At 45.5% G+C, this 12,912-nt stretch overlaps 2 protein-coding genes across 4 annotated transcripts in view; both read left to right on the forward strand.

Moving 5' to 3' along the window:
* Window positions 1–12,912, forward strand: part of LOC143767341 (uncharacterized) — an 855,449-nt gene that overhangs the window by 709,535 nt on the left and 133,002 nt on the right. The gene's annotated exons all lie outside the window — the stretch shown is intronic.
* Window positions 1–12,912, forward strand: part of LOC143767041 (uncharacterized) — a 38,237-nt gene that overhangs the window by 1,399 nt on the left and 23,926 nt on the right. The window lies entirely within an intron of this gene.

Consider the following 12,912-nt stretch of genomic DNA (forward strand, 5'->3'; position numbering starts at 1 on the left):
AGTGAGGCGATGCTGCGTACCTTAGACTGGGAGAAAGGGGTGTTCGGATGTGTGACGTTGCAGGTGTTCGATGGTGCAGGCCACAGTGGAGCAGGGTCCCAGGGTCGAAGCTGGAGGAGGCAAGAGTGACGCTGCGGGTGTTCAGTGATGCGGAGGCTCCACCAACATTTTGTGAAAGGCCAGAGCCCCCGCACTGTTCATTATGTGGTGGGCCCCCCAAAAATGGCTGCCGGGGCTGTTGTGAATTTGGTTTCTGGGCTCCCCCGGTGGTCACTGGTGGTACTGAACTTGTGTGCTTCATCGCCTCTGTTCACCTGTTTCCATCAGGATGTGGGAGTTGTCTATTTAGCCTTGCTCCTCAGTCATTTCTATGCTGGCCATCAATGTTACCAGAAGCCTTTCTGTTGCATGTTCCTGCTCCTAGACTACTATCAGCTAAGTTGGACTTGTAGTCCTAAGTTTGTTTTGCATTTTTGTTCCAGTTCTCTGTGTTTGAATATTTCTGAGGCTGGAAGCTCTTGTGAGCTGAAATTGCCACTCTGGTGTCATGAGTTGATATTAGAGTCTTAAAGTAATTTCAGGATGGTGTTTTGAAAGGGTTTTCAGCTGACTGTGTAGTTCCCTTTTCTGTCTTCCTACTATCTAGTAAGCGGACCTCAATTTGCTAAACCTATCTTCATACTTCGTATGTCAATTTCCTCTAAAATCACCGACATTATATGTGGGGGCTACTGTCTGCCTTTTGGGGAAAATTTCTCTAGAGGTAAGCCAGGTCTGTATTTTCCTCTGCTAGGGTCAGTCAGTTCTCCGGCTGGCGCTGGGCGTCTAGGGATAAAACGTAGGCACGCTACCCGGCCACTGTTAGTTGTGCGGTAGGTTTAGCTCACAGTCAGCTCGAGTTCCCATCTTCCAAGAGCTAGTCCTTTTGTATGCTTTACTACGGTCTCTTGCCATTGAGAACCATGACAGTTTGGCCGGCCAAGGGTTAAAATAATTGGCAGAAGAAAGGAGAGAAAAGAAGTCTGCAGAGAATTTTTTTTTTTTTTTTTTTTTCCTGAGTTTGCTCATTAGTTGATTCACTAGCATCTCTGCTTACTGCAGCCTTCATCTCTCTCTCCTTCTAATCCTTGAATGGTTCTGATTTCACCTGATGAAAATGGATTCTCAGAGTTTAGCTACAGGTTTGAATAATCTCGCTATGAAGGTTCAAAGTTTACAGGATTTTGTTTACAGGATTCATGCTCCTATATCTGAACCTAGAGTACCTTTGCCTGAATTTTTCTCCGGGGATAGATCTCGCTTCCAGAATTTCAAACATAATTGTAAATTGTTTTTGTCTCTGAGATCTCGCTCCGCTGGAGATCCTGCACAGCAGGTCAGGATTGTAATTTCCTTGCTCCGGGGCGACCCTCAGGATTGGGCATTTGCTTTGGCACCAGGGGATCCTGCGTTGCTCAATGTGGATGCGTTTTTCCTGGCTTTAGGGTTGCTTTATGAGGAACCTCATTTAGAGATTCAGGCTGAAAAAGCCTTGATGGCCCTGTCTCAGGGGCAAGATGAGGCTGAAATATACTGCCAAAAATTTCGTAAGTGGTCTGTGCTTACTCAGTGGAATGAGTGCGCCCTGGCGGCGAATTTCAGAGAGGGTCTCTCTGATGCCATTAAAAATGTTATGGTGGGGTTCCCTGTGCCTGCAGGTCTGAATGAGTCCATGACAATGGCTATTCAGATTGATCGGCGTTTGCGGGAGCGCAAACCTGTGCACCATTTGGCGGTGTCTACTGAGAAGGCGCCAGAGATTATGCAATGTGATAGAATTCTGTCCAGAAGCGAACGACAGAATTTTAGGCGAAAAAATGGGTTATGCTTCTATTGTGGCGATTCAACTCATGTTATATCAGCATCCTCTAAACGTACTAAGAAGGTTGATAAGTCTGTTTCAATTGGTACTTTACAGTCCAAGTTTATTCTATCTGTGACCCTGATTTGCTCTTTATCGTCTATTACCGCGGACGCCTATGTCGACTCTGGCGCCGCTTTGAGTCTTATGGATTGGTCCTTTGCCAAACGCTGTGGGTTTAATTTAGAGCCTCTGGAAGTTCCTATACCTCTGAAGGGTATTGACTCCACGCCATTGGCTAGTAATAAACCACAATACTGGACACAAGTAACTATGCGTATTAATCCGGATCACCAGGAGATTATTCGCTTCCTTGTGTTGTATAATCTACATGATGTGTTGGTGCTTGGATTGCCATGGCTGCAATCTCATAACCCAGTCCTCGACTGGAAAGCAATGTCTGTGTTAAGCTGGGGATGTCAGGGGACTCATGGGGACGTACCTTTGGTTTCCATTTCGTCATCTATTCCCTCTGAGATTCCGGAATTTGTATCTGATTATCGTGACGTTTTTGAGGAGCCTAAACTTGGTTCACTACCTCCGCACAGAGATTGCGATTGTACAATAGATCTGATTCCGGGCAGTAAGTTTCCAAAGGGTCGTTTATTTAATCTGTCTGTGCCTGAACATGCTGCTATGCGGGAATATATTAAGGAGTCCTTGGAAAAGGGACATATTCGTCCTTCGTCATCTCCCTTAGGAGCTGGTTTTTTCTTTGTATCTAAAAAAGATGGCTCTTTGAGGCCGTGTATTGATTATCGGCTTTTGAATAAAATCACGGTTAAATATCAGTATCCTTTGCCACTGCTTACTGATTTGTTTGCTCGAATAAAGGGGGCCAAGTGGTTCTCTAAGATTGATCTTCGTGGGGCGTATAATTTAGTGCGAATTAAGCAGGGGGATGAGTGGAAAACCGCATTTAATACGCCTGAGGGCCATTTTGAGTATTTAGTAATGCCTTTTGGTCTTTCAAATGCCCCTTCAGTCTTTCAGTCTTTTATGCATGACATTTTCCGTGAATATTTGGATAAATTTATGATTGTGTATCTGGATGATATTTTGATTTTTTTCGGACGACTGGGACTCTCATGTCCAACAGGTCAGGAGGGTTTTTCAGGTTTTGCGCTCTAATTCCTTGTGTGTAAAGGGTTCTAAGTGCGTTTTTGGGGTTCAAAGGATTTCGTTTTTGGGGTACATTTTTTCCCCCTCTTCCATTGAGATGGACCCTGTCAAGGTTCAGGCTATTTGTGATTGGACGCAACCCTCTTCTCTTAAGAGCCTTCAGAAGTTTTTGGGCTTTGCTAATTTTTATCGTCGATTTATAACTGGTTTTTCTGATGTTGCTAAACCGTTGACTGATTTGACTAAGAAGGGTGCTGATGTTGCTGATTGGTCCCCTGCTGCTGTGGAGGCCTTTCGGGAGCTTAAGCGCCGCTTTTCTTCCGCCCCTGTATTGCGTCAGCCTGATGTTACTCTTCCTTTTCAGGTTGAGGTCGACGCTTCGGAAATCGGAGCTGGGGCGGTTTTGTCGCAGAAAAGTTCCGACTGCTCCGTGATGAGACCTTGCGCGATCTTTTCTCGTAAATTTTCGCCCGCTGAGCGAAATTATGATATTGGTAATCGGGAGCTCTTGGCTATGAAGTGGGCTTTTGAGGAGTGGCGTCATTGGCTTGAGGGGGCTAGACATCAGGTGGTGGTATTGACCGACCACAAGAATTTGATTTATCTTGAGTCTGCCAGGCGCCTGAATCCTAGACAGGCGCGCTGGTCGTTATTTTTCTCTCGGTTTAATTTTGTGGTTTCTTACCTACCGGGTTCTAAAAATGTGAAGGCGGATGCCCTTTCTAGGAGTTTTGAGCCTGATTCCCCTGGTAATTCTGAACCTACAGGTATCCTTAAGGATGGAGTGATATTATCTGCTGTTTCCCCAGACTTGCGACGGGTCTTGCAGGAGTTTCAGGCGGATAGACCTGATCGTTGCCCGCCTGGTAGAATGTTTGTTCCTGATGATTGGACCAGTAGAGTCATCTCGGAGGTCCATTCTTCCGCGTTAGCTGGTCATCCTGGAATCTTTGGTACCAGGGATTTGGTGGCTAGGTCCTTCTGGTGGCCTTCCCTGTCGCGAGATGTGCGAGGTTTTGTGCAGTCTTGTGATGTTTGTGCTCGGGCCAAGCCTTGTTGTTCTCGGGCTAGTGGATTGTTGTTATCTTTGCCTATTCCGAAGAGGCCTTGGACTCACATCTCCATGGATTTTATTTCTGATCTCCCTGTTTCTCAGAAGATGTCTGTCATCTGGGTGGTGTGTGACCGTTTCTCTAAGATGGTCCATTTGGTCCCCTTGCCTAAATTGCCTTCCTCATCCGAGCTGGTTCCTCTGTTTTTTCAAAATGTGGTTCGCTTGCATGGTATTCCGGAGAATATCGTGTCTGACAGGGGAACCCAATTCGTGTCTAGATTTTGGCGAGCGTTATGTGCTAGGATGGGCATTGATTTGTCTTTTTCGTCTGCTTTCCATCCTCAGACTAATGGCCAGACCGAGCGAACTAATCAGACCTTGGAGACTTATTTGAGGTGTTTTGTGTCTGCGGATCAGGATGATTGGGTTGCCTTTTTGCCCTTGGCGGAGTTTGCCCTCAATAATCGGGCTAGTTCTGCCACCTTGGTTTCTCCTTTCTTCTGTAATTCGGGGTTTCATCCTCGTTTCTCTTCCGGTCAGGTGGAGTCTTCGGATTGTCCTGGAGTGGATGCTGTGGTGGAGAGGTTGCATCAGATTTGGGGGCATGTGGTGGACAATTTGAAGTTGTCCCAGGAGAAGACTCAGCATTTTGCCAACCGCCGTCGTCGTGTTGGTCCTCGTCTTTGTGTTGGGGACTTGGTGTGGTTGTCTTCTCGTTTTGTCCCTATGAAGGTTTCTTCTCCTAAGTTTAAGCCTCGGTTCATCGGCCCGTACAAGATATTGGAGATTCTTAACCCTGTGTCCTTTCGTTTGGACCTCCCTGCATCTTTTTCTATTCATAATGTCTTCCATCGGTCATTGTTGCGCAGGTATGAGGTACCGATTGTGCCTTCCGTTGAGCCTCCTGCTCCGGTGTTGGTTGAGGGTGAGTTGGAGTACGTTGTCGAGAAGATCTTGGACTCCCGTGTTTCCAGACGGAGACTTCAGTATCTGGTCAAGTGGAAGGGCTACGGTCAAGAGGATAATTCTTGGGTGACAGCCTCTGATGTTCATGCCTCCGATTTGGTCCGTGCCTTTCATAGGGCTCATCCTGATCGCCCTGGTGGTTCTGTTGAGGGTTCGGTGCCCCCTCCTTGAGGGGGGGGTACTGTTGTGAATTTGGTTTCTGGGCTCCCCCGGTGGTCACTGGTGGTACTGAACTTGTGTGCTTCATCGCCTCTGTTCACCTGTTTCCATCAGGATGTGGGAGTTGTCTATTTAGCCTTGCTCCTCAGTCATTTCTATGCCGGCCATCAATGTTACCAGAAGCCTTTCTGTTGCATGTTCCTGCTCCTAGACTACTATCAGCTAAGTTGGACTTGTAGTCCTAAGTTTGTTTTGCATTTTTGTTCCAGTTCTCTGTGTTTGAATATTTCTGAGGCTGGAAGCTCTTGTGAGCTGAAATTGCCACTCTGGTGTCATGAGTTGATATTAGAGTCTTAAAGTAATTTCAGGATGGTGTTTTGAAAGGGTTTTCAGCTGACTGTGTAGTTCCCTTTTCTGTCTTCCTACTATCTAGTAAGCGGACCTCAATTTGCTAAACCTATCTTCATACTTCGTATGTCAATTTCCTCTAAAATCACCGACATTATATGTGGGGGCTACTGTCTGCCTTTTGGGGAAAATTTCTCTAGAGGTAAGCCAGGTCTGTATTTTCCTCTGCTAGGGTCAGTCAGTTCTCCGGCTGGCGCTGGGCGTCTAGGGATAAAACGTAGGCACGCTACCCGGCCACTGTTAGTTGTGCGGTAGGTTTAGCTCACAGTCAGCTCGAGTTCCCATCTTCCAAGAGCTAGTCCTTTTGTATGCTTTACTACGGTCTCTTGCCATTGAGAACCATGACACGGGGCAGCACATGCGCAGATGGAGATCTTGGCGCTGAGATCTCATCTGCCGAGATCTCCATCTACGCCGCATCGGCAGCCATTTTCCTGGAGACATAGCGTAGAGGCAGGCACGGATGGAGATCTCAGCTTTCCATTTGCGCCTGTGCCGAGTGAGAAGCCGGATGCCAGACCCTGGAAGAAGAATGGCGGCCACCATATGCCACCGCCGCAGGGCTACCGCTATCATAAAAACTACAGCCAACTAAGGGTATGTTTCCACGGTCAGTATTGTCAGAGCTTTGGACGCAGCACATGTCTGCTCCGTGCTGCGGGCTTTTGTATGCACAGTGATTCCTCATGTGTTGATTGAACCATATGGAATAACCGCATCCTATACAGTGTATGGGTGACTTTATCTTGCGGAGACGAAGCATCTCCACAAGATAAATAGACATGCTGCGGTCTGGAAAGATGTGCCGCATGCCGGGTATGCAAGGAAGCCTGTTGTGAATTCTGCTCTTGGCTCCCTCCGGTGGTTATAAGTGGTAGCGCTGCTGTCTTCGATCGCAGCATTTCATCAGGTGTGTCCACTTAATGCAATCCTCTGGGCTATTTAGTTTTGCTTCACCCTTTAGTCAGTGCCAGTTGTCCATTGTTCCTGGAGGATTCACATCTCTGTCTGGTCTCTCCTGCTTTGCTGTTCATTTTAACAAAGATAAGTTCTGACTTTGTTTTTGCAGTCCACATGCTGTGGGCCTTATAGTTCAGTGCATATCTATGTTTTTTCTTGTCCAGCTTGGTCTGTATAAGGACTTGCTCTTCCAAGCTGGTATCTCTGGAGATGCAGATATACCCTCCATACCTTTAGTTAGATGTGGAGATTTTGTATTTTCTGTGGTGGATATTTTCTAGTGTTTTAATACTGACCGCATAGTACTCTGTCCTATCCTTTCTATCTAGCTAGAATGGCCTTCTTTGCTAAATCCTGATTTCAGTCTGTGTATGTTAATTCCCTCTCCTCTCACAGTCAATATTTGTGGGGGGCTGTCTATCCTTTGGGGATTTTCTCTGAGGCAAGATAGTTTTTCCGTTTCTTTCTCTAGGGGTATTTAGTCCTCCGGCTGTGTCGAGGTGTCTAGGGAGTGACAGGAACATCCCACGGCTACTTCTAGTTGCGGTGTTAAGTTCAGGGTCCGCGGTCAGTACAGGTACCACCTTCTCAAGAGTACGTCTCATGCTGCTCCTAGGCCACCAGATCATAACAGAAGCCAGTGGTGTCCCTGGAGGCATAGTATAGATGGGATTTCATGAAATCTCATCCACTATGTTGTAACATCTGGCCGGCAACATTTACTGACCGAGGAAACGTACCCTAAAAATTGTCATTGTCAGATTTGAATTCAGGAGGTCAAAATCATTAAAGGGACACTGTCACCCCCTCCAGCCGTTATAAACTAAAAGAGCCACCTTGTGCAGCAGTAATGCTGCAGTCTAACAAGGTGACTCTTTTAGTTTTTGTTGGTGTTATTCCCACAATAAAGGTATTTATAAAGTAGCTCAAATACATCTCTTTGTACCTGGAGGCGGGTCTGAAGCCTCCTCTTTGAAGCGCCCAACTGCCGTCAGTCATCTCTTCTGTGTTGATCTTCGCCGCCCCCTCAGCGCTGTTATTGTCTGAAATCCTGCGCTCTGCTCTTCTGCCTTGTGCAGGCACATAGAGCATTTGCCGTCCTAGCGCTGGTGCCGGGTTCCGTTCTGCGCCTGTGCGGGCAGTGCGGCCACCCTGTTACTGAATCCCCTGTTATGATCTGGTGACTTTGGAGCCGCATGAGACTTTCTCAGGAGAAGTGGAATGTATACTGACCGCAAACCCTGAACTTAACACCGCAACTAGAAGTAGCCGTGGGGTGTGCCTAACAAACCCTAGACACCTCGACACAGCCGGAGGACTAAATACCCCTATAGATTGAAACAGGAATACTAACTTGCCTCAGAGCAGAACCCCAAAGGATAGGCAGCCCCCCACAAATATTGACTGTGAATAGGAGAGGAAAGACACTCACAGGCAGAAAACAGATTCCAGCAAAAGAGGCCACTCTAGCTAAACAGGGAAAGATAGAACAGAATACTAAGCGGTCAGTATTAAAACTCTAAAAATATCCACAGCAGAAAATACAAAAAGTTCCACAATCTAACTAAAGACATGGAATGTATATCTGCAACTCCTGAGAATCCAACAAGACCGAGAAATTACTGATACAATCTAAGCTGGACAAAAAAACACTGAATAGCTCTAAATCATAAGCACAAGGCATGTGTGCCACGAAAACCAGACACTTTGCAGATTTGGCAGCAAGGCAGAAGGAACCAGGCAAGGACAAAACCTCCAAAAACAATGGACAACTGGCAAGGACTAATGAATCCTGCTCACCTAAATACCCCAGTCAGAACTGCAATCAGCAGAAACACCTGACCAGGGCTGTAACCCAGAGACAACTGCATTACCACCTACAACCACCGGAGGGAGCCCAAAAGCAGAATTCAAATCAGTACTTCCCCCTTGAGGAGGGGTCACCGAACGAAACGAACTACATGCTGAAAAAACAACGAAACCAAATCTGAGGAGGAAGGCAATTTAGGCAAAGGCACCAAATGAACCATCTTAGAGAACCGGTCACAAACAACCCAGATAACCGACATCTTCTGGGAAACCGGAAGATCAGAAATAAAATCCATAGAAATATGCGTCCAAGGCCTCTCAGGGACCAGCAATGGCAAAAGCAACCCACTAGCACGGGAACAACAAGGCTTGGCCCGCGCACAAGTCACACAGGACTGTACAAAAGAACCTACCAACCAGGTCTCTGGTACCAAAAATCCCAGGATGACCAGCCAACACAGAACAATGAACCTCAGAAATCACTCTACTAGTCCATCTGTCAGGAACAACCAATTTCCCCACTGGACAGCGGTCAGGTCTGTTAGCCTGAAATTCCTGAAGAACCCGTCGCAAATCAGGGGAAATGGCAGAAAGGACCTCCCCTTCTTTCAGAATGCCGACCGGTTCCAGGACCTCAGGAGAATCAGGCAAAAAACTCCTAGAAAGGGCATCAGCCTTAATATTCTTAGAACCCGGAAGATACCAGACCACAAAATCAAAACGGGAAAAAAACAAAGACCATCGAGTCTGTCTAGGATTCAGCCGTTTGGCAGACTCGAGGTAAATCAGATTCTTATGATCGGTCAAGACCACAATACGGTGCTTAGCTCCCTCAAGCCAATGTCGCCACTCCTCAAACGCCCACTTCATAGCCAACAGCTCCCGATTGCCGACATCATAATTGCGTTCAGCAGGCGAAAATTTACGGGAAAAGAAGGCACACGGTTTCATCAAGGAACCAGCAGGATCCCTCTGAGACAAAACGGCCTCTGCCCCAATCTCAGAAGCATCAACCTCAACCTGAAACGGAAGAGAAACATCAGGTTGACGCAACACCGGAGCAGAAGTAAATCGACGTTTAAGCTCCTGAAAGGCAGAAACAGCCGCAGAGGACCAATTCGCCACATCAGCGCCTTTCTTCATCAAATCAATAAAGGGTTTAACCACGCTGGAAAAGTTAGCAATGAAACGGCGATAAAAATTTGCAAAACCCAAAAATTTCTGAAGGCTCTTTACGGACGTGGGTTGAATCCAATCATGAATGGCCTGAACCTTAACCGGGTCCATCTCAATAGATGAAGGAGAAAAAAATAAAACCCAAAAAAGAAACCTTCTGCACCCCAAAGAGACACTTAGACCCCTTCACAAACAAAGCATTGTCACGAAGGATCTGAAACACCATCCTGACCTGCTCCACATAAGACTCCCAATCATCAGAAAAAATCAAAATATCGTCCAGATATACAATCAAGAATTTATCAGTATAAGTCCGGAAGATATCATGCATGAAAGATTGAAAAACAGATGGAGCATTAGTGAGCCCGAACGGCATCACAAGGTATTCAAAATGACCCTCGGGCGTATTGAACACAGTTTTCCATTTATCACCCTGCTTAATACGAACAAGATTATACGTCCCCCGAAGGTCAATCTTTGTAAACCAACTAGCTCCCTTAATCCTAGCAAACAAATCGGAAAGCAAGAGTAAAGGGTATTGAAACTTGACCATGATCTTCTTCAAGAGGCGATAATCAATACAGGGTCTCAAGGAGCCATCCTTCTTAGCAACAAAAAAAAACCTGCTCCCATCGGTGAAGAAGATGGACGAATATGCCCTTTCTCCAAAGACTCCTTAACATAACTCCGCATAGTGGTATGTTCAGGCACAGACAGGATGAAATGTCGGCCCATAGGAAACTTACAGCCTGGAATCAAATCAATAGCACAATCACAATCCCTGTGAGGTGGAAGAGAACTGGACTTGGGCTTATCGAATACATCCTGAAAATCCGACAAAAACTCTGGAATTTTGGAAGAGGAAGAAGAGGAGATGGACATTAAAGGAACCTCATTATGAACCCCCTGACAACCCCAACTAGTCACAGACATAGACTTCCAATCCAACACAGGATTATGTACCTGCAACCACGGAAAACCCAGCACGATAGCATCATGCAAATTATGCAACACCAGAAATCGACAATCTTCCTGATGGGCCGGCGCCATACGCATGGTCACCTGAGTCCAAAACTGGGGCTTATTTTTAGCCAAAGGTGTATGCCCCTTAACCCCTTCATGACCCAGCCTATTTTGGCCTTAATGACCTTGCCGTTTTTTGCAATTCTGACCAGTGTCCCTTTATGAGGTAATAACTCAGGAACGCTTCAACGGATCCTAGCGATTCTGAGATTGTTTTTTCGTGACATATTGGGCTTCATGTTAGTGGTAAATTTAGGTCGATAATTTTTGAGTTTATTTGTGAAAAAAACGGAAATGTGGCAAAAAATTTGAAAATTTCGCAATTTTCACATTTTGAATTTTTATTCTGTTAAACCAGAGAGTTATGTGACACAAAATAGTTAATAAATAACGTTTCCCACATGTCTACTTTACATCAGCTCAATTTTGGAAACAATTTTTTTTTTTGCTAGGAAGTTATAAGGGTTAAAATTTGACCAGTGATTTCTCATTTTTACAACAAAATTTACAAAACCATTTGTTTTAGGGACCACCTCACATTTGAAGTCATTTTGAGGGTTCTATATGGCTGAAAATACCCAAAAGTGACACCATTCTAAAAACTGCACCCCTCAAGGTGCTCAAAACCACATTCAAGAAGTTTATTAACCCTTCAGGTGTTTCACAGCAGCAGAAGCAACATGGAAGTAAAAAATGAACATTTAACTTTTTAGTCACAAAAATGATCTTTTAGCAACAATTTTTTTATTTTCCCAAGGGTAAAAGGAGAAACTGGACCAGGGACGTTGTTGTCCAATTTGTCCTGAGTACGCTGATACCTCATATGTGGGGGTAAACCACTGTTTGGGCGCACGGCAGGGCTCGGAAGGGAAGGAGCGCCATTTGACTTTTTTAATGAAAAATTGGCTCCAATCTTTAGCGGACACCATGTCGCGTTTGGAGAGCCCCCGTGTGCCTAAACATTGGAGCTCCCCCACAAGTGACCACATTTTGGAAACTAGACCCCCCAAGGAACTTATCTAGAAGCATAGTGAGCACTTTAAACCCCCAGGTGCTTCACAAATTGATCCGTAAAAATGAAAAAGTACTTTTTTTTCACAAAAAAATTATTTTAGCCTCAATTTTTTCATTTTCACATGGGCAACAGGATAAAATGGATCCTAAATTTTGTTGGGCAATTTCTCCTGAGTACACCAATACCTCACATGTGGGGGTAAACCACTGTTTGGGCACATGGTAAGGCTCGGAAGGGAAGGAGCGCCATTTGACTTTTTGAATGGAAAATTATCTCCATCGTTAGCGGACACCATGTCGCGTTTGGAAAGCTCCTGTGTGCCTAAACATTGGAGCTCCTCCACAAGTGACCCCATTTTGGAAACTAGACCCCCCAAGGAACTCATCCAGAGGCATAGTGAGCACTTTAAACCCCCAGGTGCTTCACAAATTGATCCGCAAAAATGAAAAAGTACTTTTTTTTCACACAAAATTTCTTTTAGCCTCAATTCTTTCATTTTCACATGGGCAACAGGATAAAATGGATCCTAAAATTTGTTGGGCAATTTCTCCTGAGTATGCCGATACCTCATATGTGGGGGTAAACCACTGTTTGGGTGCACGGCAAGGCTCGGAAGGGGAGGCGTGCCATTTGACTTTTTGAATGGAAAATTAGCTCCAATCGTTAGCAGACACCATGTCGCGTTTGGAGAGCCCCTGTGTGCCTAAACATTGGAGCTCCCCTACAAGTGACCCCATTTTGGAAACTAGACCCCCCAAGAAACTTATCTAGATGCATAGTGAGCACTTATAACCCCCAGGTGCTTCACAGAAGTTTATAACGCAGAGCCGTGAAAATAAAAAAATAATTTTTCTTTCCTCAAAAATGATTTTTAGCCCAGAATTTTTTATTTTCCCAAGGGTAATAGGAGAAATTGGACCCCAAATGTTTTTGTCCAGTTTGTTCTGAGTACGATGATACCCCATATGTGGGGGTAAACCACTGTTTGGGCGCACGGCAGGGCTCGGAAGGGAAGGCACGCCATTTGGCTTTTTGAATGGAAAATTAGCTCCAATCATTAGCGGACACCATGTCGCGTTTGGAGAGCCCCTGTGTGCCTAAACATTGGAGCTCCCGCACAAGTGACCCCATTTTGGAAACTAGACCTCCCAAGGAACTAATCTAGATGTGTGGTGAGCACTTTGAACCCCCAAGTGCTTCACAGAAGTTTATAACGCAGAGCCATGAAAATAAAAAATAATTTTTCTTTTCTCAAAAATGATTTTTTAGCCCACAATTTTTTATTTTCCCAAGGGTAACAGGAGAAATTGGACCCCAAAA

Source organism: Ranitomeya variabilis, chromosome 4 (assembly GCF_051348905.1).
Source record: "Ranitomeya variabilis isolate aRanVar5 chromosome 4, aRanVar5.hap1, whole genome shotgun sequence".
NCBI classification, from domain to species: Eukaryota; Metazoa; Chordata; class Amphibia; order Anura; family Dendrobatidae; genus Ranitomeya; species Ranitomeya variabilis.